The sequence below is a fragment of the Myxocyprinus asiaticus genome, chromosome 20 (genome assembly GCF_019703515.2).
Source record: "Myxocyprinus asiaticus isolate MX2 ecotype Aquarium Trade chromosome 20, UBuf_Myxa_2, whole genome shotgun sequence".
NCBI lineage: Eukaryota > Metazoa > Chordata > Actinopteri > Cypriniformes > Catostomidae > Myxocyprinus > Myxocyprinus asiaticus.
The window spans coordinates 22,623,863-22,649,759 of record NC_059363.1 but is presented as its reverse complement, the minus strand read 5'-3'; positions in this window follow the sequence as shown (position 1 = coordinate 22,649,759).

The following is a 25,897-nucleotide window of genomic DNA, read 5'->3' as shown; positions in this document are numbered from 1 at the left end:
TGACATGGTGGGTGTCTTATGAACGAGCACTGCAAATTCAGGTGCTCTAGCTATATGCTTTATTGTGAATTTTGAAGACAACCTCTCTTTGATGTTTATAAGGAAAAGTGAGACAAGCATTAGGTAGCAACCCTGAGGCTTGACACTAAATCTTTACATGAGGCAATGACTCCACACAGAACAATGGCTCTTTCCATTTATTATTAGAAGACATCAGTCACTTGTTTACATTGTGTTTCTGGAGGTGAAACACGGTTTGTTGGGGCTCTTTGTCAGAGAGAGGGAAACAAAGACTATAACAAGGACTGGGATCAGGTTTACAATGTGTGTTCATGTCTGTGTACATGTGTGTATGATGATACAGGTTTTCCTTGGCCACACCCAAATAACAACACTTGAAAATACTGGAATTAATATTACAGTCACAATCATTTTTATATCTTTCTCAAAATGTAAATGTCCCATCCTTTGATGTCAGATGAAGGGTTTTGACCTTCCAAAACATGACAGCAAGACTTGAAAACCTGTGAAGTCGAGGCATTAAACGACACCTGAGAGGATATAATTACGCTTAAGGTGCTAATGGGTTTATTCAGTCTTTTGGAGAACACACTACAGTGGACGAAAGAATGGGCGTTGTCTTTTGCTCGGAGCAGCTTTGTTGTCGTGAAGGTGTTCATAATGAAAGAGAGACGGAATAACAGTTGTGTACACCGTGTCTGTGACCACATCCCTTCATCCGCCAAAACAGGGGCTTTCCATCTGTATCTATATGCAAAACAAAGAGGTCGGATCCCTCCCATATTGTTTGTTTTTCCTTGATAATTTGCACTGTTGGCTCAAGTCAAAAGGTGTTTTCACTAGAGAGCGAGGAGGAAAATCTCTCTTTCAAAGTGATGAAAACAGTTTACATCCAATTGTCACCAAACTTGGTGAATGAATCCAAAGTTTATTTGTAGTAGCAAATGGAGGGCGATTCCCAGGATAGAGCGGGGGAGGTCTTCCAGCGAAAAAGGTCCAAGATAGCCAAATATTATGACTGACTGCCTCCTAAATCCCAAGCCTAATTCTAAACAGATGGATATCATAGATGCAGGGTACATTTGAACTGTTTCCTCCTTTATTGCATGATCCTGACACCATTGTTGCTAAACATCGCCTTGAGATGACTACCAAAACTGATAAGACGCTGAGTTGCGAGTGTTGTTTGCCATTATTCAAGCATGTTCAAGACAATAGGTTCCATTCATAAGTATCGTGTAAAGTCTCTTATGAGACAGTCCAGTCTATGAAGACTACAGGGAGAATTAATTTAATGAAGACAGATATACTTAATCGCTGTTATCTTATTTTCCTTTTTCCTCTTTTTGTGATCACAATATTTAACTGATAAACTTTAGAGTTTGGGACATTATTCAGCTTGTTGTGCACATGTAATTGTTGTTTAAATGTTAAGGCAACAAGAGTTTTATGTTTGAAATTATAAGCAAAAATAGGTTCCCAATGCTAAAAGACAAAGGAAACACCAGAAGAAAGGAGACTTTGAGACTGGCATTTGTATCATGAAAAAAAAAGCAGAGGTAGAGAGAGATATTTGAAAAGATTGAAAAGAAGTGTTGATATATTGTATATTGAATATTATATATATATATATATATATATATATATATATATATATATATATATATATATATATACAGCTCTGGAAAAATTATGAGACCACAAGTATATATTATATTCATTATATATATACAGTATATATATACTGTATATTAGTATATGTTTGACAACCAGAAAGTGTCCAAGTTTTATTATTTAAAACCTAATAAACTTGCAAACCTTTTGTGGTTCACTTGGTTTATTTTCTCATCCAATGAGACCATGACATGTGTCATAAGTGTCCAAATACTCATAGTGTGTACATAGTACTCACATATAAACACACATATACACCCATTGATATGATGGTAAAATGCAAAGAATAACATTGGATTTCATTCTTACTGGTATTGTGTTGCCTGTGTTAGCTTATTTGTTTTACCAGTATGTACTTCCACATTTCAACAGAGTCATTAAGCCAGTGACAAAGGCCTGAAAAGCTGATGCTCAGAGCCCTTTCCTCTGTTTAGAAAGAAAAACTCCTGTCCTTGGTAATGAGCTAGCTAATTCATCATGTGTCAGTGAACTGGCTCCTCACCACAAGGTGTAGGTAAGGAATGTGGGAGAGAATGCACTCGCTTTCTGTCTTATCTCCTTTTAGCACGTCTTCATTTCTGTTGAGTGCTACATGATAACCTAAACTTTGGCCAAAGTTTGTACACATTCCAAAGAGCTTTTTTGAGGGCCATGACACCTCTATTGTACACAATCAGCAAAATAGCTGGTCAAATGTCAAACTGTTCTGATGGGGTGTTTTGTAAATACTATGAGATAATGACTTTAAATACTTGCAGATAACACTTTTACAAGGGGGGTACTTTTTGACGTGAAACAAGAGGCTTTCTGCAGACACCCGGGGGCTAAACTTGTCACAGAGGAGTAATAAGTCTCTTAGTTCAGCCTTGGCACTTGACAATGTTGCTGCTGCATTGAATTACAAACAGCCCATGGACAAGTCCTTCTCCTCTTCAGGGATATTTAATCTGGTGATAAATTGTTTTGGAATTTGAGGCCTCATTGAACAGGCCGTTTTATTTCCCAGGCAGGTTTGTCTCCTTGTCTGCCCCAGTGGAGTATGCCGATGTAACAATTTATTTGACATCTTTCAACTTTTAAATGGCAGAGTAGGTACTGTAATGATTTCATCTGGATTCATAGTTAAATGCAAATTTTATAATGTAATGTCTTGTGTGAGAATGCATGGCTTGCCTTATTGGCATTGTCATGCGTTCTCATGTCTTGTCTGTTATTGGCATGAGTGCATTGCTCTTTTCGTCATCTTGTTGGCATGGTTTGTGTCTGTCTCTCGCGACCTCGGGCATGCTTCGCGTTGGGGCTTGCTTTGTGCTGCTCATCCAGGTCGCGATCTGTCTTCACGTTATGCTGAGGTTCGGTCACTTCGGTCTGAGATGTCGGGTTTATTTGTGGCCGAACTCTCGCACAGGTTTCTTGTCTCATTTGTTGCCTGTTGCATGCATCATGTGGCAGTTGCTTTGCGATGCGCGCTCAGGTTTTGTCTAGTGTGAGAGTGTATGTCATTGCTTTGTTGGTGTTGCCGTGCATTCTCTTGCCTTGTCTGTCATTTGGCATGAGTGCCTTGTAGTTTTTGCCGATATATGCTTGTTTCATTCGTGTGTTTGTGTCTGTGAGAGCGTGTGGCTTTGTTTTGTTTCCGTTTTGCATTGTGAGCATCTAAACCACGATATAATTTTATCTCCTCTCTCGCATAGATGCTCAGTATCAACAACACGTCTAGACAAGTTACTTCAGGTAAATGTTTGTTGTTCTATGAGAAAATATGTAAGCTCAGAGCCTTATTCGGGATTTGGTAATGATACCGGAAGTGCTCCTTGGCCTGTAGGGTTCTAATTCCCTTGTTATTGTTTACATCCTGGAAATGGTCTATATATGTTAACACAATTTTAGACTGATGAAATCGCTTACTAATATTATCTGTGTAAAGTTATGTAAATCCCTGATTTTGTCACACTTAAATAATGCTAACAAGTATAATGTTTACATCTGCCGTGAGGCTATACTTTTGAAACAATATGTATTTGAATGTTCATGGACTGGCCCAATTCACTTCCTTTTAAGAACCTTACCTTAACCACTATTTTTGATTTTTTTTTATTATACTTATATGAGGGATGAGTCAGTAATTTTATTATTTGTAGTAACAGACATTATACCACAAGTGCTGTTGATTGGCCTTAACTTGTACTGAACCTGGAAGATTCCTCTACAACATTGTGGCAAAGAAGTTCATGACAAAAGGCAAAGATATGACATTGTCATGTAAAAGATGGGGTCGCAGATGATGACATCGCTAAACTGACTAAAAAACTAAGGAAGGGCTTCCGGTGATGCAACAGGAATGAAAACAGCCTAAAAGTTTGGCTCTGTCGATCTAATGCATTAATTCCTGGCAGATTTATTTATATCCAGCAAAGTGTGATTATACTATGACTTAAAGCTGAGTACAACAATCAGGCACAACTAAAACTTGAACAGAAGTGAAAACTCAAGAGAAAAAGACGAAAGGAAGAAATCACCGAGCCCAGCTAGACATGCTAAAGCTAACACATGCCTCCCAGACATTTCTGCAATTATGGAAGAATTAAGACAACTAAGAAAGGAAAACCAAGAAGGCCACAATCAAACTAAGTCGACACTGACAAAGTTGGAAATGTCTGTCCAGGATCTGAAAGGACAAATGACAAAACTTGAGGGCAGGATAAAGGAAATGTAGGAATGAGGCATGAGAGGGTGCTCTGTTTTCTGCTTTATTGTGAGATTGATCTTTCAGCCAAGTGTGAGGACTTACAAAACAGACTGCGGCACAATAATTTAAGAATTTATTGAATCCCTGAGGGAAGTGAGGAGACAACCCTGCGGAAATTGTGAAGGAACTACTTAACTCCAGCCTACCGACACTAGCAGACATGGATATAAAGATTGAAAGGACACACAGAGCACTCGCGCCTAAACCTAAAGATACGTTTACTTGTTCCCATTCCAGCCAGTCTTGGAAGTCTGAACCTGTCAAATTGTTCATGTTCTTGTTTCGGATAACTGTTTTCACTTGACAGCTATGATCTCATACCAGCTTAATCCAAGGTACACTTATCTGTTCTCCAGACAGTTTAAACTATGTGCAACCTAGCTGTTACCATAAGGAAATATGGACAATTTAACATGTTAGTTACAACATAAAGGGGTTGAGCAACCCGATAAAAAGAAAGAAAATAATGAACCAACTCGCTCAATTGCAATATTTCAGAATTTCAGATGCTCTTTTTCTGACAAATGGTAAACCCATTTGTCAGAAAAAGAGCATCTGAAATTGAAGAGAGAATGGGTAGATGAGGAATATAGCGCTTCATATGAAAGAGGGAGGACTTGCTATCCTTTTCAGCAAGTCGGTCTTTTTTAATATGGAACAAACATACCAAGACAAAGAGGGAGTATTTGCCTGAGTATATCATGGTAATTAGCACAGCTGGGGGTACTAAAATTACAGTTTAAACATGTATGCACCAAATCAAGACTGCCCATAATGTTTTAAAAGGGTACTTTCTCTTTTGGCGGAAAAAGGAGGGGGGATGTTTCTTACTGGAGGGGATTTAAATTGTGTACTGAATAATATTAATGACAGACTACCAGCAGAGAGGGGACCCCAACCAAGAAAATCTAAAGTGCTTCTCAGAATTATGATAGATTTGGATCTGATTGATGTCTGGCGATACACTCATCCTAGAGGAAAATATTTTACATATATGTTGCAAGTACACGGCAGCTATTCTAGAATAGATTTATTTTGTATTTCCAAAACGGAATTCACACAGGATAGCGGAATGCAATATAGAACCTATATCACTATCAGATCACGCTCCAGTTGTCCTAAAATTAAGACTGGGACAAAATAAGACAGTTAGATACTGGAGGCTCAATGTTTCAATACTGAGTGACCCACTAGCCCGAGAAGAGCTAAGAAATCTAATGAATGATAGTGAGACTGTTACCCCAGCTATTTTGTGAGAGGGAGCCAAAGCGGTAATAAGGGGAAAAATAATTGAGATCACATCCAGATTTAAGACATTAAGACTAGCCAAACAAAATGAATTAGAGGCCGAAATTAAGATGCTAAATATCAAACATAGGCAAACATTAAATGCTCGGGTTCTGGAATATTTAAAACAGGCAAGACAGAAGTTAAATGATCTACTTACATATAAGGCAGAAGGAGCACTTAGATTTATGAATAGGAAATATTAAAAGCAAGCCAACATCTGGACTTTCAATTGCGTAAAACTCAAGCTAGCAGAACAATTCCTAAGATTAGTCACCCAGACACTACAATTGTTACACAACCTAAGGACATAGCTGATGCTTTTGCAGCATACTATCCACTATTTTCATAGGCAGTGAAATTACCCATTATGCTTAGCGTGTTCTTCCAATGTGGATGCTACAGACTTCTGCTTCGCAGATTATTCCCATTACCAAACACTGAAATATCACTAACAACAGTCAAAAATGAGTGAACAGTCTGTGTTTACTTAATGTAAATCCTTCTTCACTAAAGACTGCGTGTGGACATTCGTTTTCGACGGCCATCCCTGAATAGATAAGTACACAATCACACACACTTACATGGTAAAGTTACTGGGCTCAAGCGCTCTCTGCACACACCCTGTATGTGTGTGTGTGTGTGCGTGTGAGAGAGAGAGAGAGAGAGAGAGAGAGAGAGAGAGAGAGAGAGGGAGAGACATACAGCACACAGAGAGGCAGAGAATTCATGTATATGATGCACTAGATTTAATAAAAATGTTTGTTGAGCAGTTCAGTATGAAAACAGCCAAATCGCAGACATTTAGGGAATCAAGAAATCCTGACTGGTCGCTTTATAAGGTTAGAAAAAAGAGGAAACATCCGTGAAAAGAGGACGTATGGTCATAATAGGTTCCATTTAAAAATCTTCAGATTTGAGGCATGTACCTTTGCATTATTTCTGCATTAATAAGTGCCGACATCTCACGCACTCTGCCGAGAACAACTTGGTCTCTCCCTCATTCACATACACTCACAGCGCAACATGAGATATGAACCTTGTAAAGATGATAATAAAACAAAGGCTTGGTTTAAATGTTTTTCATCTTTGTTATCTTCCAACATGACGGACAGTATTTGGAATTATCTGCCGATATTTAAAAAAAAAAAAAAAGGCAAGTGATGGAGAATTAGTTTAATGCAACTTCTGATTATTACATCTGGTTCAACTCGGCATGTTTCAGCATTGACAGCTTTTGGGAGGCTTGTCGTTGTGACATTCATTTTCCAGTAGACTTTAAGCCACCTGTATTTGTTATAACACCCTATAACAGCGCATAATTATCCAGACCCTTAGCTGCTTGCCATCACCAGTAACATTAGTCTAGCTGATAACAACAACTAAGCGGAAGTGTGGAGCATCCGAGAGGAAGTCTCTTGCCGCAATGGCACCGCCCATGGAGAAGTCAGGAAAAAGGTGGATAAGAAATTATATGAAGGCCAAGAACTAATAGATAAGAAGGATAAAATCACTACTTTCATTAGCTCAGTTAAACTGAATAGATTAACAGAAGAAGAAGCGAAGAAGCTAACCTCCCCAGTAACAGAAGAGGAAGTAAAATATTTTATCACCAAGCTTAAAAATAACAAGTCCCCAGGCATGGATGCGTGGATGGAATTTTATAAGGTTTACATAAATGATGCAGTAACTACTGTAATTCACAAAGCAAGGAAACCCAACAAAACGCATGGGATATAGACCAACTAGCCTTCTATGTCAAGACCAAAGAATTAATACCTCTAATAATTATATTATTATAAGAGAATACAAAAATATATCAGAAAACTGGTTAATCCTGACCAGACAGGGTTTATTAATGGGCATCATGGTACCAATAATATCCGGAGAGCCTTAAATTTATAAGCCATCACTGCAAAAAGAAAAGTTCCCTCTTTGCTTCTCAGCTTAGAGGCATTTGATAGAGTAGATTAGATGTTTACGGAACAAACTCTGAAGTGCATGGGATTTAGTAATATTTTTGTTAGTTGGGTGAAGATTTTCTATATAAGATCAAGAGTCAGAGTAAATGGACACTGCTCAGAATTCTTTGAGCTTGGCAGGGGGACACGGCAAGGAGATGTGTCATCTCCTGTTTTATTTGCACTCAGTTTTGAACCACTGACTGAAATGATAAGGAGTACAGGTAACTCTAAGATATAGGGGATTATGGATGTGGGAGGAAATTGTTTTAAGATATCTCTTTACGCAGACGACATTCTGCTATTTTTTGAAAACCCACTTCTCTCAATTCCAGCTCTACTGACTTGCCTTAAAGAATATGGTTCTGTCTCGGTATACAAGGTAAATGCAGACAAATCAGAGGCCATGATGATATTAGGAACCCCCCCCCAACTAAATAATGAAGTGTCTTTTAGATGGCCAAGCCAAGGCTTCAGATGCTTAGGAGTATTTTAACACTGGCGATATCCTGCTTGTACTCAACGGACTATAAAAGACTCATAGAGGTTATTAAAAAGGATCTGACTAGATGGGAAGTACTACCTCTCTCCATGTTTGGCAGTGTTGAGACCGTAAGAATGAATGTACTACCTAGACTCCTCTTCTTATTTCAGTGTATCCCAGTACAGGTCCCAGTCTCTGTGTTTTGTACATTAGATAAATTAATATCAAAATTTATTTGGCAAAATAAAAGACCAAGAAAAAGACTTAAAATACTAAAGACTGGCAAATACAAGGGTGGTCTGGGCCTTCCTGACTTGGTGCATTATTATTGGGCTGCTCAACTTGGGGAACTGGTGGCATTGATCAGAAATGATAGGGAGATAGGATGGGTTGATATTGAGCAGAGTTTGATCCCTGGGATTTCCCTGACAGTATTACTGTTTATGGATTTGAAGTCCCAAAAATAAGTTAAGATAACAAATACCTGGGTGCAACATACCTTAAAGATATGGTCCAGAAGAAAATAAGAGGGGCAGCTGCTCTCTCACATGTGACGCCCATCACAGGCAACCCAGATTTCCTCCCCTCCGTGTGAGACTCTACTTTTAATAAATGGGCAGAGAAGGGCCTGATAACAATCAATCAAATTTTCAAAGCTGAGGTTATATTATCATTCCCTCAACTCTGCGATAGATTTAAACTAAGACCTTGTGACATATTTAGATACCTACAACTGAGACATTACATTACAAACCATAAGGATTGTGACATAATTTTAAAAACTCCAACAAATATACAACAATACATGATCGATATTATTGAACAACAAGTACCAAATAAAAACACATATCTCACATTTATAAAAAAACTAACGAAGGACCATTCAGAAAACACTTTACATATAAAAAGACAATGGGAACTGGAGTTAAACATAATTGTTGAGGATGAAACATGGGAGAGTATATGTACAGGCTGTCATACAGTATAGCCCCCTGTGGAAAGAGTTCAATTGGAAATTGAAAATGAGATTTTTCAGGACACCACTGGTGGTACAGTGTTGGAGGGGTTGTGGAATGATAGGGGACCAAACACACATTTTTCTGGGACTGTCCAAAAATAAAACAGTATTGGCAGCAGATAAAAAATTAGATCAATAAGATCCTAGGAATAGATATATACCTAAGATCCCATTGGTTCTTCTGCTTGATGGAACCCCTCCTGGTATGTTTAGTAAAAATAAATTGTACATATTACACATACTCCTTATGACTGCCAGGAAAATGATCACAGTGAACTGGATGAAACACCATGTACCTACTTTAACACAATAGACACAGAGACTGAAACAAGTGTACTCTATGGAAAATATGAATGCTACACCACAGTTAAGAATGAATATATTTCAACAGAGGTGGGCACCCTAAATGACCCTTTCTCTTAAGGTATTTACTGACCTCCTGCTATGTCTTACTGTCCTAAACATGCAGTCTATACTAGTGAAATCAGGCTGAGCCAGCTGTCAATGAAAGTTCCTGTTGTTTCTGTTCTGTGTTGTGATTTTGTTGACAGTTTGTTAAAAAACAAAGTAAAAAAAAAAAAACCAAACAAAAAAAAAAAAAAAAAAAAAAACCCCTACAAACTAAGGAAAGGCATAAGAGTGTCTCTCTCACTGAGATATTCTTCTAAAAATCTTTGTTTGTGTTCTGCTGAAGAAAGAAAGTCATACACATCTGGGATGGCATGAGGGTGAGTAAATGATGAGATCATTTTCATTTTTGGGTGAACTATCCCTTAAAAGAGCTACTGTATGTCTACTGGAGCTAACTCTTAAATATTAGTTTTGTTGATTTTACCTAATGTAGTCAAGTTGATTCAGGCATGTTAAACAGGCATGTTAAATATATAAAACAATAATATAAATATTTGACTTAAATAAAACTGGCTAATCTAGATGAAATACATATTTTAGGTTACCTGACAAAACATTGTATTTCAGTGCACCTGATAAGCAAATAAATCTTCAATAGAGGATTAAGATTTAATTTGTAAGTGGAAGTCAGGTTACTAAGAAAGACTGCAGAAATGTTCATTTTTAAAGCAGTTTAACAGTTTGCAACTGAGACTTCTGTTGAAACACATATTTGGGGTCATAGTGTAACAACAGCAATAAAAGCATATGATATAAAATCCTCTTTAAATTACTCCAGCACATTTTATCTAATTTTTGGAGAGCCATGTAAAGACCTTGGCTAATTTACAGCGTGGCTTCTGGTGTATTTTTATAATTTGTTGTGGGATAAATTGGTAGTCCTTTGTCCTCATTGGCTGTGTGTCAAAGTTGTAGCTCCTTGCTTGTGTGGATGAGTAATTCTTTGAGTTTGAAAACAGATGTCAAAACATTAACAATGGCATGACACAGTTTGCTGTCCTTTTAATCCAGCTCGACTGCTTGCATTGAAAGCATTTGGCAAACTTTGCGGAGAGCAGACACAGGAGAGAGGATGCTGTGCTTTTTACAAGCCTACTTTAGTGGCTTTCGAAATACTTGGCATTTACACTGGCATTTAGACTTATATATTTATTTCGCTCTTGTGCAATAACATTCGGTGCGGGATGCAAATTTTGTTAGTTCTTGCGAAGCCATGACATTTTAAAATGTGAAATAAATTGATATGGTCCAATTAAATTGTAACTGTTAAAGGAAATATCTAGCCTTCACTGGGGCCCAAATTGCTCTGTGCTTTGCATTTCTATTTAATTACGGTAGCAAGAGTGTTAGGCAATAACAGTGAGATCTCTCTCATGCCTCTTCATAATGCTTTGAACATTGAAATTGTGTCTGAGGGGAGACGATGCCTCTAAAAAGCCTTGTACCGCTGAGCAGAAAAGCACACGGGGGCCACCTGGAATGCGAGAGTTCAGGCAAGTGACCTCAGACTGTATTCCATATCGTGTTATGGATCTTACACTCTCTGCTACAAAAAAAGAAGAAAAAAAAGAAAGAAGAAAAGAACACTAAATTGCCAGAAAGTAGAGAGATTTCATACATTTCGAGAGTTTTGAGGTGACCTTGGTTGTGTGTACCTGCCTACACTCACAGACATGCTGACAGAAGGAATAAGATTCGGAGGGAAAAGAAACCAACCCTCTGACAAACAGCTTTCAGAATAGCAATGAACCATCCAGGCACACTGCCTTGCAAAATTTGCCTCTGAATTCTGCCTAACTGTTCCCTTCACCCTTTGAGACAGGAACTCAGATTCGGAGAGAAATGCAGTCCCTAATGTGTGTCACATCATTTCTTTGACACACAGGTGGATATGATAAGAAAAAAAATCTTTTGTAAGTGTCAGGGTTTATAATAGCCTGCAGTGGATGCTTTAGATGAAAGATTTGGCTGAATAGGAGAGGTATTTGAAGAGGATGCTCTTTAAAGCAAAGCCTACAGAGGGATATGTAGAGATCTCTTACTAATAGCTGTTACCTTTGGGAGAGGGGTTGAAGAGAGGATAGAGAGTGAAGAGAGACACACAAGCATTCATCAGAGAATTTACACACATTTCACCAGCAGGAATTGTCACTCGGTGTAATGCATTATCTCTCCTGCTCAAAAATACAAGAGATTCAGGAAAAAACCTGGCAAAGCTTTCATAAGCCTTATCTGTAAAAGCAAGGGATCTTATGTCTGTGTAAAGAGGCCAGCAGTGCTTCCAGATTAAGAGAGATGTGATAACTTCACTTTGCTAGTGGGCTTTTTTATGTTTTAAAGACAAATAAACTTGTTTTAAAAAGTTTAATACTTTATTACTTAATAGTTTAGCTAGGTTCCATGTTCAGAAAACAAAAAACAAAAAAAAAAAGTTCATGTTAGTTCTTGTGATGGTTGCAAATCCTCAAACAAATTGGATTTCGTGCATTAAAAAAAGGAAGTTTCAAACAAACATTTTGTGCTGGAAGTCACAATGGCCCTTATTAGTAACATCATCCTAACAATAAAATGCAAGTCAATTAAACAAGTCTGCCTGCCACAGCTGATATAAACAAGGTGAATGTTTTGTCTCTGTATAATTACCAGATGTTTATGATACCTGCTGTAGTTGTCTTGTGTCAAATTTATAATCAAATATTGCTGGCACAGTAATATTTAGAAAACAGCTTGACACCTTTTGATTTGTCTTGTAGATAACAGTTGTGATTAATTGCTGTTCTATCTATTTTTTTCCCCTGCTTCTTTTCTTTTGTTGTTTTGATAGTCACAGACAGCTGGTCCTGATACAATGGGGAATTATTGCTTCATTTGTAAAACGCTGTGAGGGTTTGTCATTGGTGGAGTGATACAAAACACCATGTGTTATAGGCTGTTGTAGAGTGTGCCCCCATTAGGGCAAAATGGCCTCTGTGGAAGAATTACACCTTCTTTACACCTGCTGCCAAGACTTTTATTTTGCTTGCGGATAACAGCATCCTGGCTACAAGTACCATGAATATTTGGGCTCTGGCTTACTATGTTCCCATTGAAACATCTCAAGAGCTCCTGTGCACCTCAGAGAGCTATAGAGAATGCAGGACATCAACTCAAGTGACAGACAGTCAGAGGGAGAGAGAGAGAGAGAGAGAGAGAGAGAGAGAGAGAGAGAGAGAGAGAGAGAGAGAGAGAGAGAGAGAGAGAGAGAGAGAGAGAGGGGGGGGGGGAAATTACAGTCTGAGGTGATGCAAATGATATCTTTAGTGTCTCTTCCCCAAAGCTCCTACTAGCACAGTGACAGCTGATGCCAGGATTAAACAAAAAGATCAGGAACTTATGACTAATAGCTCAAAGCAATCATCTCTCATTATTTCAATTACATGGGTAAATGCATGCAATCATGGATCAAATTGCTGCTCTGGAGGGTCCTTTCAGCCACACGTCTCTGTTAGCAACAACAGAAAAAAGACAAAACGTGCAAATATTTGCATTTATTTTCCTTATGAAAATACATCTTTGTGTGTAAAATGGAGAAATTCTGCACCATTGGTTTGTGCATTTTAAATAATACACAAAAAACATCAGATTAGAAAGCTAGGTGGCTTGCAATGGTCATCAATGGATAGAAAAACTAGTTTATCACACTGCTGCTGTCTTAAGTGTGGAATTTCGTAAATGGTGCCCATACCACCCGGGTATATTAGAGGCTTTGAATGTAGCTAGGCTGGCTGATTCTGGGGTCCTCAGAAAGCTTACTGATTGATGACACAGTGACTGAGAGAAAATTGTCTCCTATGCATAATTCATGAGGCTATCTATTTGCCCTTAAAGTAGCTGACAGGAAAGTTTCAAACTGTCTGCTCACAATCAACTTTCGAATCACTTATAAGCGGAATTTCAAAAATAGACGAGTAAGGCCAGGGATGGGGTTAGGGCCCCTTTCTTGCATGAGATATTCAGAGAGCAAAGATCAATCTTTTACCTTTATATGAGTGACAGGTGAAATGCTTTATGGATAGCTCCACATAGCCTTTGAAATCATGCTTTGTAGATGCAGAGGTATTTATACATTAATGTTCACATGCATAATAAAAAAAGACAGGCATTGTCATAAACAAATTTTGATTAAAAAGCTCACTGACAAAAAGCAAAGTATATAATATTGCTTTGGAGCTCTTGTCAACTTGAGCAACTGTTAACAGGATAGGAAAGGTCTCACCTTCCACATGGTCATTCTGTGAATTTGCCATTATATTCGACACCATGTTTGCAGACAAAGAGGGGACAGAGGAGCCTGTGACATTTCAAAAACTTATGTAAGAGACTCTGTAAATCTATTTTGTATTGACTGGGTGCCACGGCGCTGGCCCCTGTGAAACTGAACTCTGCCCTTGTCCCTCTGTCCCACTGACTTCAGTGCACCGAGTGGCCTGACAGAATTCCTGCCCAGTCCAGTGAAACCCCAGAGGGGGAGGTTAGTGGTCAGCGGCCTGTCCCAGTTCACCCTTCCCATCCTGTGCTTTAGCTCTTCCTGCACAGGCTCCATCGACCTGTCACAGACATCAGCAAGATTGACTGCAGGGGCAGATGCGCAGTTTTAACAGGTAACCTGATCCAGCAGTCCCATCTGGCCACCAGCCTTCCTCAATTCACACTTCACCCAAAGAAACACATCAAAAAGATGCACACTCTTTGTGCCGAGCAGAAACATTGTCACATCCATTATAAATAAAGTGTGCGTGTGTTTTCCTGATGAGTTTGCCCAGCTTTTATCTCAATGAAGCACAATGAAAGCTGATATATGACATCATAATCAGGCTTAAATTGAACCTTAGAAGGATGGGCAGTTATGTAGATCAGCAGCTTATGGATCAGTCATTAATACGCTTGATTTTTTTTTGTCTACTTCTCTTTTTGCAGAGGTGATGTTGAAAAGCATGCATTGTGTCTTCAGTGTGCAGCTTGATTTCTAATAAGAACTGCAATTAGAAGAGGCTGCGAATGCTCCGGGAGGACGTAGGCTTCTCAGACAGATGGAGTGTTTAATTGCACAAAGCCTGAGAAGCTCGTCCCTTGCCCTGAAAAAAAAAAAAAGGGGGGGGGGGGGTGTTGGTCATACTGTGAGGGGGGGTGAGCAGAGATGAAGTGATTTTTTTTTCTGATAGTTGTTTTTTCACAGGCCATCTCTTGATTATGAGGACAGAGCATGGAAATCTGAGAGAGTGGTGCCCTATGGAGTTACTTGCAAGCATAGACAGATCATCACCCCCTCCACCGCCGATCAATGCCAGACGCATCGTCCGCCTGTTATTGGCTCTGGTAATGACTTATTTCCTACCAAAATATTTTGTCAAGTGGCAGGGCAGCGAGTCCCCACTCTGTGCATCAGCACCTTGGAGATCTATCAGTAATCTCACAATCGCTGAAATGTTTTCTCTTCCTAAACAGGGGAGGGCATTTTTCTCAAACTCCTCTAACTCTCTAACAAACACAGCAACACAAATGGTACGTGCAAGATGTTGTTCATACCAAACGCCCTTGTAGTACTCTGATATCTTCTTACAAGCATGTATGAGGAAGGAGCTCTGAAGTACGAACCCACAAACAAACTGTTGGCCTGCAGACGAGAAAAGGCCAAAAATGTGTTATGCAAAAGACAGTTCAGTCTATTGTATTCTGAAGCATATTCACTGGCCTGAGTTTGCGAGTGAGTGATTTACTGCTGACAATGCTTCCAGTTTGTAGGTAATATCTCTCTTGCATGTTGTTGTTCAATGGTACATGATCAAAGGGAATGAATGTAAAATATTTATGCAAGATTAACTTTAGATCTAGATTATCCCATGTATTAAACAGCTCTCTGGAATGCTTGAGTCCGAGTAGTCAGTTGTGGCACACTGCAGTCAAATATTTTTTAATAATGACCAAAAAACTGTATATTTCATTATTGTCCCTGGCAACCAATCTCCTAAGCTGTGCTAGTTTCATGTCTCTCATTTAACTCTGCAGCCTTTTCCTTCTCACATAATACAATTATTTAAACTCAATACAATATTTCATGTCCACTTATTTTTTATTTATTTTTGGTAAGTAGCAATGTTATAAGCGGGATAATGTACAGTCAGTCGATTGTTATTGCAAGAGAAACCCTTCAGGATGATACCAGGGTTTACTTTGTGATTTTGACTGGCTAACTGTACATTATGTCACTTTATTTATATAGAATAATAAAGAAATCTAACATAATATAGAAATCAAAGCTATATTATTTTAAATCTAAAAAATTAAAAAATAAGGAGAACTGCTAAATGTAATTGATGACATTATTATAAATAATCATTTACAGCACACATATATGCTAATAATTTTGCTCTTGTAACTGTGCATTATTATTTTAATAGTAGGATCATAATCAATGGTGATACTAATTATCTAATCAGTTTTGTCTGACTGCATTGTGCTGAGGTAAGATGTGAGTACAACACAAACAGAGATCAGTCTTTTCCACTGACGGCAAGCACTCCACCTAATGGTGAAGATGGCACACAGCAAAACCAGACCCAGAGTTCTTGGGAGACTCTTTGCCTACTGCTTTCTTACACATAACCAAGCCTCAGTAGAGCTGGCCTGCTAAATCCCGCCCAGCCAATCCTCCCTAAGACTGCAGGTCACTACCACACTCAAGAGTGTTTGACTGACATCTGCTTTTGTTATTGTTTGTGCTGGGGTAAAATTAATATTTGTTTGCATGTGGGCTGCATGAATGGCAATGCAAGGAGCCAAGGGACCTGAGGCACACTCAACTGCAAAGCAGGAAGCCTTTAATGAAGGAGCCGGCTCCATTACGTAACCCTTGGAACTGAGGCCTCGCTTCCTGAAACACTTAGCCATATCAGTGTTGTTTAGGAGTTAGCATATGCTGCCAAGGGCCTGTCGGATGGAAACGCGGCAACAGACTCTGACATTTAGCAGGGACGGGCTAATTATGAAAACAGGGCGGCGTATGAGAGGGAGCTTCAATCGTGCAGCTAATGGACATACATATGCCACTTAGCATCTGATCTCGGGTCAGGGAGTAAATCGTGATAAAATAGCTTGCGCAAGTTGACAATGCATTTGAATAATGCAAGATAATTTCAGGCTCTCTGTTTCCATTTCCTCAGCAGTTCCTGAAACACATAACACAAACAAATCAAAATGTGGTGTAGTAACAGTGCTGTGTGAAGTGAGCGAGACGGAAAGGGAGAGCGAGAGGGAGAAAGGGAAACTCTAGATCTAAGTGAGCGAATCAAGTTGAGTCAAGTTGAATAAGCAGTGAGCGATCATGGTCACCATGTCAGGTCACACAGATATGCCTCCGCGAGGGACACTGGAGAATCGGCCGATAACCAAATCCATGGCGCAGCATTGCATTATAGGATTAAGGAGGGATTGCCGGTCCCCCGGTTTTCATCATATACCAATATGACAATTCACCTAAGCCACTTCAAGGTGCCTCTGAGGCTCACTTTAACACGTGGGACTTCCTCAAGAGATCGGCTGAAACTATCCACACAATCTCATCTCAGAGACCTGACATTCCTCTGGTCTGCTTGAGTGCGAAGGGCAGATTGGGACAAAGCAGCCTCAGTGCTCTTATTTGGGCAGCAGCGGTTAAAGTCTGGCTGCTGACAGATGGCCTACCTCAAGTGTCCACAGACCTAATGCCTGGACGTTTTTTCTCATTTCTCCAAATGAGAATATTTGAACTTAATGGTACGGCACCACCTATAATACATAGGAATATCTCCTATTAGTTCACCCAAAAGTAACAATTCTGTTAGCATTTACTCACCCCCATGTTGTTCCAAGGCCATTTGACTTTCTTTCTTCAATGGAACAATAAAGGAAATTATAGACAGAATTATAGACAGCCTCAGTCACCATTCACTTTCACTGTATGGAAAAAAGATGCAATAAAAGTGAATGGTGACTGAGATTATCATACTTCCACGGAAGAAAGTCAGTTAGTAAATGATGGTGGAATTTTCATTTTTGGTAAACTATTCCTTTAAACTCACTGTGATATATAAACAAACCTATTCTTCATATTACTAGCATTCAGTATTACTAGTTAGAATGTATTTGATTAATTCTAGGAGTACCTGAGGAGACTTCAGGTCCTGTTTTTGTTTGTGATGTGTATTCAGTCCAGCAGTCAGCACTGTTGAAGTGTACAGTCGACAAGATGAACATCTTGGACTTATCAAATATCCTGTATCTTCTCTTGATCTTGAAATAAGCATTAACAATTAAAGCCCAGAGGAATCCAAAGGTGTAGATAGGAAGTAAAACACCCCCCATCCCCCACTCCTCTCTATAAGGGCTCAAGGCCAGGGACACAGTGTTACTCAGGCTTATTTGAACTCTTTCTCCCTATACATTAACAAAACTTAATGTGAAGCTTGTGATACCCATATGGTTACAAGAACTCATGTGAGACCAAATGTTTTTTCTCCAGTAAAAAGGTAGACACTTAAGCTTTAATGTAAACAGTCATCATTTATTTAGCAGGACATCTCTTAAACATGAATGGGTAAATGTTTTGAATACCAGGGGCTTTTGTTCTTAGCGGGGGCCAAATGTCTCCCCTTGACCTTGCAAATTCGAGCTGGGGGACACACAAACACTTACAAGTCATTCAACACCCTGATATTATGCCTGATGGAAAATGGTGGTGATGACATTTTTGTACGAAGACCCTCCTTCCAATCCGACTTTCAAAAACACACATCAAAAAATTATAGTGATGCCCAGCCATGAGAGAGCAATGGGCTCAGGGAGACACCTAACAAAGAAAGAAGAAAGAACGGGACCAGACAATTGATGGTACAACTGAGGAATTTAAATATATCTCTCAGTGAAAGGAGAGGGCTCTGTAGGAATGGGAATGGTGTTTGTCTATGTATGTTTACAACAACTGTCATTAAAGGCACAAGAAACAAGATGGCTAATGTAAGGCGATCCCTTCTCCTAGCTGAATAATTCATACCAGCTGCAAGGAAGAGAGAGCAGCGCATATTCTTCCTTCCTCACCGCTTGCCTCTCTCACCCTTCCCTAAGTGTCTCTTGGGATGGATGAGTTTCGTTCCTGGTCGCGATGAGTAGCCATTTACCGCCTGATCTGTGCTCCTTAGGCCTGACTCTCTTCCTGTCTCCTGAAACCAAATTTGCCTCATTTCAGTCACCTCAAAGCAGACTTGTATGTATATATTTTCAGGGAAATTTGATTGTCGGTATGGATTTTTCAATCGGTCAGCAGATCGGGTTTAGAAATATGTAAACTGTTGTGTTATTTCATCAGGCCAGGCAGAGGAACACACACCTAAGATACCGAACATCCAATATGGTGGAGGGATCTTTAAGCAAGACAAGTCGGACATAAGTAGATTAAAAAAGCCATAATGGGGAAACAAGTGCCCATTTCAAGTGCAGCTGAAGGAAATTTAAGACCTGGAAAGTTGCATTATAAATTTTTGATCAAATTGACGATATTTTCACACTGGCTGAAGCCTGAAACCTGAACTGATATTTTCTGTCTTTGGTTTCCTTTCTTGAAGAACCCTTAATGTGCCAAAGATGTACTACTTAAGCTCGGGTTACTGTTGTCGGTTTGTACGTTAATGTCTAAAAAGTTCAGATTGGATTTAAATCGACCAATATGCATTAAAACCACTGTTCTTTAATCAAAATCTTATATGATCTGAAAGGGAATGTAACAAAAGCTTCCCATTCTTTCAACATCCTGCTCTTTTTGGCCTGTCTAATCCAGTTGAGGTCTGAATGTGGTCTTTCTTCTCTTACAGCAGTGGAGGGTTACTGCAGGAGATGGACAAATTAGCCCACACCTCCATTCCTGAGCGGGGCTATTGTATATCGCTGCAGTCTGTTCATGTGGAGTGGACGAATATGCACAATGAGCCAAACTTTGTCGAGTCTCTTTCGCACCATTTTTAAAACAGCATTTTTATGTAATCAGCAGGTTTCAGGGTTTTAGATCAGCTATACACAGTATATAGATATATATAGATATATATAGATATATATCTATATATATATATATATATATATATATATATATATATATATATATATATATATATATATATAGTTATTTACTAAATTCCAGTCCTTTGTGTGCCACCCAAATACGATGCAACATGATCAAGGAAGGATATGTCTGGAATTTTTTCCACTGTCAGTGCATTAAAATTTGTAGCAATTAGTTAAAGGTCAAATACATGTTCCTAAAAATAACAAAATAGCCAAGTTCAAAGCATGACAATTGCATTATTATTTGTCCTGAACATTAACAGCTTATCTGTAAATTGGATTAAACAAATACAATTTTAGAAGCAACATTTAAAACAAAAAAGAATGTTGAGTGGCAAAAAACAGAACAGATTTACTAAAAATTGTAAACATCTATATCAGTACATTTTTCATGATCATTTAAAGTGAATTTGTGTAAATAACTACTGTAGTGATGGATCAATATTTTAAAATGTTCTACCTTGGATAACCTAAATAAAAAATAGATATACTGAGTAAATCCTCAGAACACATTTTTCATGATCTGGTAAAATGAATTCATGCAAATACCTCAATATAATATAGGGTTCTTTTAACAAATTGGTGGATCAATATTTTAAAATGTTCTCTCTCTCGGAATGATCAATTAAGATGCCTCTGAACAGCATTTAATTTTCATAATTTAGCTGCCCTGACTTGAACTGTAGTCAATGTTTTCATTGGTCCTCCAATGGAATAAATGTCTTGTCCTCCAACATATGCGACTGAAATCGTATTGGGAACACTTTGTACGTTAAGCCCTGAATTCTAAATGAACTTGGGCTTCAGGGATCCAACCCAAGCAGACACTTAAAAACTGACACACAGGAACCCAGAGAAATTACTTAAAGGATTGGTTACATCTAAAATGATGGAATCAATAACAATATTTTCCCTTGGACCCCATCGCACTGATAAGCAAAGTCCTTGCTTAAAAGCCACATTAAATTTTAATCGGTTGCAGTTTGCTCCGGCGACTGGTAATATCTGGACAGCTGTCTTCTGCCATGTTTAAAGCTTGTTTCCTTCGCCATTTCAGTGTCATCTACTAATTGCCTTTTCTTTGGGATACATGATCCTACTGAATTCAATCATAGAAGTATGAAACAGGGAAAGGCTTTTTAGGGGGTCGGGTCAGAAGAAAACAACGGAGTCGGAGACGCTCTCTGAGCCTTGGCTACATTTGTCGGTACCATCCCAAGTGACTTCATTTAGCATCTGATTTCAGGCCATCAAGGGATGGCTATTTGTTTATTGGCTTTTTCGGCATGTGTGAAATCTTAACACAACCCATCTTGGAGCAGGTCCTTGCTTTTCTTCTTGTCTACTTGCCAATTTTGCACCTACGCACGGAACATGCTTTATATGTTTTTTCCCCGTTTTTTCCCAATTTTTGCACGTGTAACTGATGGTGTAAAATACAGGAATTTATTTTTAATTAATACTCCACAATACTATATCGCATAAGGCATTCATTTTATTTTCAGTTCAGAAAGGCTTCATGTGTTTGTATTTTCATCACATGGTTGAGCTATGGAAAGCAACATAATCAGTCACCATACATTTGTATTTGAAGTACAATAAATTATTCCTATTGTTGTTTATGACAGATTTTATGTGAGAATCCCCCAGATGTCAGAAGAGAAGAAGGTGGTAGCTGGTTTATGGAGGCACCAATCAGTATTTACTTGAAAAGTGAAACTTAGAAGAGGTCGATTTTAGCATCTCCTTCAGGTCTGGGACCGATGCAGGCTTTGATTTCACAAGTGCAACCCAAGCAATCACTGCTATCCCCTGATTGCTTGGCCTGCGTCTCTGAGGATGCTAGCAGCGAAAGATTATCTTTCCCCCAAACTTACTCTGATTACCGACTTTGAGAGGCATACCTTCATCAGCCAACACACCGACAGAACCTCACCATCATAATGTAGTTTTTATTAAAGACAGGGCTGTTAAAGCCGATCAATATCTCTGTCTGTGCCTTTTTCTGTTGAAGGGTAGAATGGCTAACACCAAAGATTCTATTCTCGTTTATTTGTTTATGGTTAGTGGACACATTACGTGTCCATTCATTTTTATTTTTTTTGAATCAACATCAAGATTTCAGGTTAAAATTTATAAGAATGTACTATATAAGGGAAAGTGAATACAGTATCTTAGGTCCTCCTCTAAGTTCTTCAAGGGATAGCTCACCCAAAAATACAAATTCTGTAAATTTATTCACCCTAATGTTATTACAAACCCATGTGACTTTCTTTTTTCCATGGAATACAAAAGAAGATGTCAGACAAATGTTAGCCTCAGTCACCATTCATTTTCATTGTATGGGGGAAAAAAATATGCAATGAAAGTGAATGGTGACTGAGACCTAAATACTGCCATAAGGCAATAGCAAAAAGGGTTTGGATCAAAATGAGGGTCAGCAAATGTTGAAAGAACTATCCTTTAAGTTAATTTTTTTAATCACATTTTTGCCTTCACTAGTTCATTTTAAATTGTCCTGCGATGTGAAAAATGTATTAATTAAGGACAAATATTCCAGATAATCTCTCAATTAATATAAGGTCCTTACAGCTATTTTCATAATAATTATAACATAATTAGCTAAATGCAGTTTAAAATAGTTTTAGACGGGGTATATAACATTATACCGATGTACTTTCAAAACTATGTAAAATACTATTATTAACATTTATGAGAGAAAGCTTTTACTAAAATGTTAAATTAAAAGTATTTTTTTGTGTGAATTTCATTGTGTAAATCTGGATTATTAAAAATATACATACATTGCATAATACTGGGCTAGTCTTCAAATGTCACTGGAGCTCAAAATTTGGTTGACAGGAAAACATATTTTTAAGGCATGTGGGATGAGTATAGGACATCAAACAAAATAGACACCAGAAGAAGAAAAAGAAAAAAAGAAGAAGAAAAAACACACACCAGTAAATAGGTGCAAGTCTGTCTAATTGGGCTTCAAGAGGCACCCTGAGTACCTGTCTATTTATGCTTTTTTCTCAATGTGGAGCGAGGTTTGATGTATTGCATTCCCTGTCTATCTCTTCACTGCCTCTCCAGCTCTAGCCAAGTATGAAGATCTTATCAGCTCCTGGTTCCATTGCCCCTGCTTTTCAGACCAGCACGTCTAAGTTTACGGAAATCTCTTTTGATACACACCACTGTATCAGTGTACGATAGGAAAATGTTGTTCCGACAACCAGGTAAAGACATACATTTGAGACATCCAAATAATGCATGGTACTAGCAACAATTGTTAAACAGAATAAAAAGACTCTAATCGATGACACATAATCATTCTTTGTACATTACCAGCATTTTATTTTGACTTTGAAAATTAATTTCATTGAGCTAGGATATGTATGATTCAGTTTTGCCTATTGATGACCAGCAAGACATCTTTAACTGTTGTTAGATGACATACTTGCAAGTTAAAGACTACAAATAGCTCCACTATTGTGAAACAACTTTCTCTTTGACCATCATAGACCTGCTTACAAAAAGCATCTGCGTAGCTGCTCCCACCTGGTTTAACAGGAACTTATCAATTCATCTCTCTCAGAACAGCTCAAGTGGGGGTAATCCTCCCATTGAACTTTTTCAACTTCTCTGCCCATAGACAAAGGATGGGAAAGGGGCTTGTTGGAATTGTCTTGTTTGGGTAGAGGATCTTCAAGAGGCTTAGTGCCAGACTCTTTGTAGATATCATTTGTCTCTCTGCACATCCAATAATCCTGACTTTTGTCAGGTCATTAGAGCTCATGAGGACCAAACTCAAGCTTCTTGAGTGCTGGCCTCTCCTTACCTTCTTAATCACACTTACGGTGTGTCTTAACACAAGTGTTTGGAGGATGTTTCACTTTCTCCAGCTATCCACTAAGTGTAAGGGAGTAGTGGTATGACAACGCTAAGCAACATCAAATATCATCTGAGGTGATGCAATGATAGCTATGACCGAGATAACAAATTTATGTTCTTACAACATTTTTCCATATGTTACATTGTGGTTGTGGTAATGTGAAAATTGACGATTTCCTTAGTGCGGAAGAACTTTATTTATAGGTTAGCATATAATTCCTGAAAATGTGAAAAAATCCTTAAAACATAACGTGCCAACTCCTTTCTCATTCTCAGAAAAATACTGAATAAATCTAGTTAAAGGACATACGAACAATGTTGTGCTTGGAATATTAAAAACATCATAAGGATGTAACCATTAATGTCACATTTAACTTTTATTCCTAACCTTTACTTTACCTTAACCAAAATTGTTACAGCGTTCCCTGTGGGGAGTACCTCTTCTTACGTCACTGGTTGTAAATATTTGAAAATAACGCAAATAACATCAGTAGTGTAACAACAGTATGATTTAGATGTTCTCTTTAATTTCACAGCAAATTTAAAACAGCTTTTGGGCTGCTTGCAAATTAGCATTCATAGTGGTATTAATTTTCAACATTCTCAGATTGTATCACCCTTATAGCAAATGCACTATAGAAATCAGAAGCTCTCTGCATGCCAGCTGTGAGTTTTTTTTTTTTTTAGGATATATTCCAGTGTGTCATCCAGCCAAAGCATTTCAGAGTTAGAGCTGAGAGGCAATAAAGTAATTAAAGCACCAGGGGTTCCAACATTCAATATTATTTTCCAAAATGTGTTTAATTAAAATTAATCATTGGCTGCATTATATCGCAACCTGTGGTGAAAAGTGGTACAGTGGTTCTCACTATAGTCAAGCATTTCTTTGAAGGTTGGGATTGGAGCTTGCAACAATTTAAGACATTTGCCAAAGAGTCTGAATTACAGCAATCTAATGCAATCTCCTTCATTACACATTTTCCCTTAAGATGTGTCTTTTTGGAATCAAATAATTCCTCCCAGTGGGACAACATTAAATTCCCAGCCCTCTTAAAAAAATCATCAAATGTTTCCACAGTGCAAACTGAAGTAAAAAAAAAATATAAAAACTTAAAGCATAATGGTTTCTCCTGGAAAATTGTACAAAAAAATCTTTGAATAATTAATTGAACTAGACCTTGAATAAGAATTTCAAAACCTCTTCAGCTGATGCCCATAAGAATTTAGAACAGCAAGACAAGTTTACTGTATAGTTGCATACATACTGCTTTTATTACAGCAAACAATTGTATGGTAACAATGGTAAACAATATTTATGAAATCGGTGCATTTGGGAACTAAGTGCTAGACCCCATGACAGACAATACTGTAGTATGAGTTTCGTCAACTGAATCGTATTGAATGTGAATAAGCTTTGAGGAAAACAGTCCAAAGATTCCAGACAGAACTTGCTCGATTAAATAATTAAATCCCCCAAAGGCTTCATTTGAATTACACAAAATACCATAATTAAAATCCATATACAAGTCAGTTAATATTGGCCAAAAGCTGAAAACACTATACTTGCAACAAAAAAACAAAAACAAAAAATACAATAATAATAATAAAAAAAAATTTAAAATTCATGGTAGCCTCTTTCTACAGTAAAAGATTGATATGATTTTACAACGCACAGCACCAACCATTTCACTGCACTGTTATAAATAGTCTGTTTGACCTTCTAATTAGTAACAAAAGTAATGTACCACCATGGCGAAGCAAATTACTGAACACATAGTCATGATCTGTGACATATATAGAGCATTTATGCCTCTACAGTGCCAAAGACAAAGAAGCAAATGATGCATTCGATTTCATACACCCTCATCCATTTAGATATCCCGGTGTTATTGTTATAGCTTTCAATTCACATTTGTTTCAGAAAAGATAAAAAACGTGCAACAATGTCATTTTTTTCAGCTACACTTTTTGTGTCAGAATTCCAAAACACTTTCACTGTATAAAAAAAGCGTGCATTTATTTCCATGGTAGCAGGTTTAAGTGCAACCTCCTGACCTGTTCCCCCCTGCTTCCTGGCTAAGCACTGGCTGGAAATCCAGCAGACTGACACAGGAACTCAAGGACTGGAGGGGGCAGGATGGGTTCAGACTGGGCACAAATAGGCTGGACAAACTGACACCTGACCTATTAACAGTTCATTAAGGAGATTTAAATGATTTTGCCACTTTGCTACTGACCTCCTGGGAATGGGCTCAAAGTTGTTTCCTGCT